This window comes from Lolium rigidum, chromosome 5 (assembly GCF_022539505.1).
Source record: "Lolium rigidum isolate FL_2022 chromosome 5, APGP_CSIRO_Lrig_0.1, whole genome shotgun sequence".
NCBI classification, from domain to species: Eukaryota; Viridiplantae; Streptophyta; class Magnoliopsida; order Poales; family Poaceae; genus Lolium; species Lolium rigidum.
In genome coordinates, this window is record NC_061512.1 from 41377526 (window position 1) to 41384743 (window position 7218).

Sequence of the window (7218 nt, forward strand, 5' to 3'; positions counted from 1 at the left end):
GTTCCGTAAAATGCACGAATATGACATAAAGTGTGCATAAAACATGTAGATATCATCAATAATGTGGCATGGAACATAAGAAATTATCGATACGTCGGAGACGTATCAGCATCCCCAAGCTTAGTTCTGCTCATCCCGAGCGGGTAAAACGATAACAAAGATAATTTCTGAAGTGACATGCCATCATAACCTTGATCATACTATTTGTAAACATATGTAATGAATGCAGCGATCAAAACAATGGAAATGACATGAGTAAACAAGTGAATCATAAAGCAAAGACTTTTCATGAATAGTACTTCAAGACAAGCATCAATAAGTCTTGCATAAGAGTTAACTCATAAAGCAATAAATCAAAGTAAAGGTATTGAAGCAACACAAAGGAAGATTAAGTTTCAGCGGTTGCTTTCAACTTATAACATGTATATCTCATGGATAATTGTCAACATAGAGTAATATAACAAATGCAATATGCAAGTATGTAGGAATCAATGCATAGTTCACACAGGTGTTTGCTTCTTGAGGTGGAAAGAAATAGGTGAACTGACTCAACATAAAAGTAAAAAGAATGATCCTTCAAAGAGGAAAGCATCGATTGCTATATTTGTGCTAGAGCTTTGGTTTTGAAAACATAAAGAGAGCATAAAAGTAAAATTTTGAGAGGTGTTTGTTGTTGTCAACGAATGGTAGTGGGCACTCTAACTACCTCATCAACCAGACTTTCAAGAGCGCCTCCCATGAAGAACGTTATCTCTACCAGCAAGGTAGATCATCCCTCTTCTCTTTTGTTTACACATGTACTTTAGTTTAGTTTTTCTTTATTTATGGATGACACTCCTCCCAACCTTTTGCTTACACAAGCCATGGCTAACCGAATCCTCGGGTGCCTTCCAACATTCACATACCATGGAGGAGTGTCTATTTGCAAAATTAAGTTGCTTACCTGATGAATCGGAGCAAAACATGTGAAGAGAATTATTAATGAAAGTTAATTAATTGGGGCTGGGAACCCCATTGCCAGCTCTTTTTGCAAAATTATTGGATAAGCGGATGTGCCACTAGTCCATTGTGAAAGTCTGTCAAAAGTAAATGACAAGATCGAAAGATAAAACACCACATACTTCCTCATGAGCAATAAAACATTGACACAAATAAGAGGTGATAAATTTTGAATTATTTAAAGGTAGCACTCAAGCAATTTACTTTGGAATGGCGGAGAAATACCATGTAGTAGGTAGGTATGGTGGACACAAATGGCATAGTGGTTGGCTCAAGGATTTTGGATGCATGAGAAGTATTCCCTCTCGATACAAGGTTTAGGCTAGCAAGGTTATTTGAAACAAACACAAGGATGAACGGTGCAGCAAAACTCAAATAAAAGACATATTGTAAACATTATAAGACTCTACACCGTCTTCCTTGTTGTTCAAAACTCAATACTAGAAATTATCTAGACTTTAGAGAGACCAAATATGCAAACCAAATTAGCAAGATCTAGGTGTTTCTTCATTAATGGGTGCAAAGTATATGATGCAAGAGCTTAAACATGAGCACAACAATTGCCAAGTATCAAATTATTCAAGACATTTTAGAATTACTACATGTAGCATTTCCCAATTCCAACCATATAACAATTTAACGAAGAAGATTCAACCTTCGCCATGAATACTATGAGTAAAGCCTAAGGACATATTTGTCCATATGCAACAGCGGAGCGTGTCTCTCTCCCATACAATGAATGCTAGGATCCATTTTATTCAAACAAAACAAAAACAAAAACAAACCGACGCTCCAAGCAAAGCACATAAGATGTGACGGAATAAAAATATAGTTTCAGGGGAGGAACCTGATAATGTTGTCGATGAAGAAGGGGATGCATTGGGCATCCCCAAGCTTAGACGCTTGAGTCTTCTTAGAATATGCAGGGGTGAACCACCGGGGCATCCCCAAGCTTAGAGCTTTCACTCTCCTTGATCATATTGTATCATACTCCTCTCTTGATCCTTGAAAACTTCCTCCACACCAAACTCGAAACAACTCATTAGAGGGTTAGTGGACAATAAAAATTAACATGTTCAGAGGTGACACAATCATTCTTAACACTTCTGGACATTGCATAAAGCTACTGGACATTAATGGATCAAAGAAATTCATCCAACATAGCAAAAGAGGCAATGCGAAATAAAAGGCAGAATCTGTCAAAACAGAACAGTCCGTAAAGATGGATTTTATTGAGGCACCAGACTTGCTCAAATGAAAATTCCCAAATTGAATGAAAGTTGCGTACATATCTGAGGATCACTCACGTAAATTGGCATAATTTTCTGAGTTACCTACAGAGAATTAGGCCCAGATTCGTGACAGCAAAGAAATCTGTTTCTGCGCAGTAATCCAAATCTAGTATTCACTTTACTATCAAAGACTTTACTTGGCACAACAAAACACAAAACTAAGATAAGGAGAGGTTGCTACAGTAGTAAACAACTTCCAAGACTCAAATATAAAACAAAAATACTGTAGAAAAAACATGGGTTGTCTCCTATAAGCGCTTTTCTTTAACGCCTTTCAGCTAGGCGCAGAAAGTGTAAATCAAGTATTATCGAGAGATGAAGCATCGATATTACCTTGGGCTTTACCCTTACCTTTCTTGTTCTTTTCCTTACTCTTTGGCTTAGGGAATATATGGCTACCCCCGGGTGTAGAGGTGAATTTTAGGGTGCCTTCTCTTATGTCTATGACTGCTCCCAATAGTTTCAGCAGGGATCTTCCGAGTGTGATTTGTCCTGTTCCTGCGCATTCAATGACAAGATAATCAATGGATATTGTTCTCCCAAGAATGGTTGTATGCACACCCGCAGCTATTCCTTTAGGAATTATAACAGAGTTATCAATAAGAGTTATTCCTTCTCCCCCTTCAGCGAATTCCCAAAGTTTCAAAGATTTATGAATACTCTTAGGCATTAGGCAAAATTCAGTCATAATATCACAATTAGCATGAAGAGTTTGGCCACCTATGACAATTTTAATAGTAGGATCCCATAATGAAGGTTCAGAGTTCACTAAAACTTGATCAAGACGGTTACGAATGTATCCATAATTTTCATTTAAGCGAGATGCACTTGTCTCAAGAGTGTTTAATCTATTATAAATGCTAATAAGGGCTGAATCAAAGTTATTAGCTGAATCATGTGATGCAACCAACTTCTTTATGGCATTAAAAGCTTGATCCCCATTGCAATGAAGGAAATCTCCTCCCACTAGAGCATCCAAGGCATATCTATAGCGAATCATAAGACCAAAATAAAAATTACTAAGGAGTAAACTTAGAGTCATTTGAGGTTCAGCTTTACGATAAGAAGTAAAAATCCTGGACCAAGCATCTTTAAAACTTTCCTCATCCCCTTGTTTAAAAGTAAAAACTAATTCCTCAGGTGAAGAAGTAACAGGTACAGAGCTAGACATGATAACAAAAGTAAACTAAATGCAAGTAACTATTTTTTTTGTGTTTTTGATATAGAGTGCAAGACAGTAAATAAAGTAAAACTAGCAACTAATTTTTTTTGTATTTTGATATAATGCAGCAAACAAGTAGTAAATAAAATAAAGCAAGACAAAAACAAAGTAAAGAGATTGGGAAGTGGAGACTCCCCTTGCAGCGTGTCTTGATCTCCCCGGCAACGGCGCCAGAAATTTGCTTGATGCGTGTAGTTGACACGTCCGTTGGGAACCCCAAGAGGAAGGTGTGATGCGCACAGCGGCAAGTTTCCTCAGTAAGAAACCAAGGTTTAATCGAACCAAGTAGGAGTCAAGAAGCACGTTGAAAGTTGATGGCGGCAGGATGTAGTGCGGCGCAACACCGGAGATTCCGGCGCCAACGTGGAACCTGCACAACACAACCAAAGTACTTTGCCCCAACGAAACGGTGAGGTTGTCAATCTCATCGGCTTGCTGTAACAAAGGATTAACCGTATTGTGTGGAAGATGATTGTTTGCAAGAAAAACAGTAAAACAAGTATTGCAGTAGATTGTATGCGATGTAAAGAATAGGACCGGGGTCCACAGTTCACTAGAGGTGTCTCTCCCATAAGATAAAAGCATGTTGGGTGAACAAATTACAGTCGGGCAATTGACAAATAGAGAGGGCATAACAATGCACATACATGACATGATAAATATAGTGAGATTTAATTGGGCATTACGACAAAGTACATAGACCGCTATCCAGCATGCATCTATGCCTAAAAAGTCCACCTTCAGGTTATCATCCGAACCCCTTCCAGTATTAAGTTGCAAAACAACGAGACAATTGCATTAAGTATGGTGCGTAATGTAATCAATAACTACATCCTTAGACATAGCATCAATGTTTTATCCCTAGTGGCAACAGCACATCCACAACCTTAGAACTTTCTATCACTGTCCCAGATTTAATGGAGGCATGAACCCACTATCGAGCATAAATACTCTCTCTTGGAGTTAAGAGCAAAAACTTGGCCAGAGCCTCTACTAATAACGGAGAGCATGCAAGATCATAAACAACACATAGGTAATAACTTGATAATTAACATAACATAGTATTCTCTATCCATCGGATCCCGATAAACACAACATATAGTATTACAGATAGATGATCTTGATCATGTTAGGCAGCTCACAAGATCCAACAATGAAGCACAATGAGGAGAAGACAACCATCTAGCTACTGCTATGGACCCATAGTCCAGGGGTGAACTACTCACTCATCACTCCCGGAGGCGACCATGGCGGTGAAGAGTCCTCCGGGAGACGAATCCCCTCCCCGGCAGGGTGCCGGAGGAGATCTCCAGAATCCCCGAGATGGGATTGGCGGCGGCGGCGTCTCAGTAAGGTTTTCCGTATCGTGGCTCTCGGTACTGGGGGTTTCGCGACGGAGGCTATTTGTAGGCGGAAGGGCAGGTAAAGAGGCGGCACGAGGGGCCCACACCATAGGTCGGCGCGGCCAGGGCCTGGGCCGCGCCGCCCTAGTGTTGCGCCACCTCGTGGCCCCACTTCGACTCTCCTTCGGTCTTCTGGAAGCTTCGTGGCAAAATAGGACCCTGAGCGTTGATTTCGTCCAATTCCGAGAATATTTCGTTACTAGGATTTCTGAAACCAAAAACAGCAGAAAACAGCAACTGGCTCTTCGGCATCTTGTTAATAGGTTAGTTCCAGAAAATGCACGAATATGACATAAAGTGTGCATAAAACATGTAGATATTATCAATAATGTGGCATGGAACATAAGAAATTATCGATACGTCGGAGACGTATCAGTGGTATATCCCAAAGAAATCTCGTGCTGCATTTCAAAAGAGTTACGCTGATGTCATCAATTCTTTGTTGTTTCTTTCAAGCTAACAATATTTTTTTCCAAAGATCTTGCAGGCTACAGTATTTAGCATCTTGTTCACTGGTTCTTAATTTGCTGGTTCTCTACTGGCTAGTGCTGTGTACGAGTTCGAAAGGCTTGGATCACTGGATTATGTTGTTTCCTCGATCGGTATTCTTCATGCTGATTAAACCATGAAAATATACACACCAATAGCATAGTTGATGATAACACAAATTTCCAGAAATTACAAACACGAAAATCTATAGGAGGCAGTGTTCAGTTACAGATAAGAAATGAACATGTGCTTTCACATCCAAAAAAATAGCCAAATCATTAATGATTGAATGTTATCAAGAGAAAACCAAATGCATCCGATGGAAATACATACATTCCTTGCAGAAAAGTGGATATAAAAGGATTTATGACATGTGAGAACTTGACTACATTAAAAAACTGAGTAAATAACAAAGTACAAAGAACCTGAGTGTGTTGGCTCGGTCACCTCATTGACACGATAAAGTACAAAATCAAATGGTAGAAAGTTTGCTCATCGTATTGTCTTTCAGCTAACTGAAGTGAAATGGTACTAAAAAAACAGGTACACCTATTTTATTCCAGCGGATATATGACTTCATTTCACATTATTCATGTAGCACATCAGACCTTTTAGTGAGGCAAGAGGTTTCATTCAAGGAACTTACTAAATCTGAACCACATACTCCAATTTTCGTAGACATATCTGTGGATATTCACACGTTGGTAAAGTCCATTTTTACAAAGGAGGGTGGCAAATCAGGGGTTACAATATAATCAAAGAAATGGCAGTTGGCCAAACTTAATAAGATGCAGATGTAAATTAGTTTCAGTTACAAAGAAGTACAAACCTAAATCAACCTACTACTCAAGCTACACAGCAACAGTTCTAAGATTAAAGATACATACTCGTACTTTTCGGAGATCAGCATGCATCTTTGTTAGAATCGAGAAAATACATGTATATGCTGGACAATAGTGTTCCGGGGAAAATAGATAAATTCTTACTGAATTATGCTTATGCAGCTAGCCATGAATCTCTATACAACCTTTATTGAAAATATAGAAGGGTCTATAAATTGACGAATAACACCATTATGAACCAACTTCCGATGTCATTGCCAGGATATAAAATAGGAAATCATAAGAACATCACTTATGCTTCCTAAAAATACAAAAAGCATTTAGCAGCAGAAGGGTGACATTAATTATCTACTACCAACAACTTTGATATCTAAAAAATAAGCTGGTATGAGTTTCGCAAGAAAGGGACAAAGAGCAACCAACAATTTCCATGAGTAGAAGGGAAGCAATAATCTTTCAGGACCCTAGAAACACATACTTTCTTGCAAAATTGTTGACACTCGCGAGAGAACCAAGGGTCAGGATAGTGTCCAGAACGGCTTCTTGTCTTCTTTGGTACATACAACCTGGAAACCTCAAAATCAGTTTTGATGAACCAAGTGAGTTGCTCATCTCATCAAGAAAGAAATCAGCAATCAGTATTGATTGTATAGAGAACACTGATAGCAATCCTTGTGTGCTTGTTTCTACAGACATTCCAAGGGTAGCAAGTCTGCATTAGCAAATATGTAATGCATCGGTAGGAACCTTATCTACTATAAATGGTCAGATGAAGGAGAAATAAATTGTGTAAACTGTAGAGTATAAAGTTCGATGGCAAACAATAGAACTGTTGCGGGGTCCGTGTTGTTCTCTGTTGCCCAGGCTTAGTCATACAAGTAAAACAGTAACAATATGCTCTCTTCTGCTCAACGGAATGGAATATACTTTGCTAGCCTTTTTTCAGCTAAAGCAAAGTTACCAATGCAGCA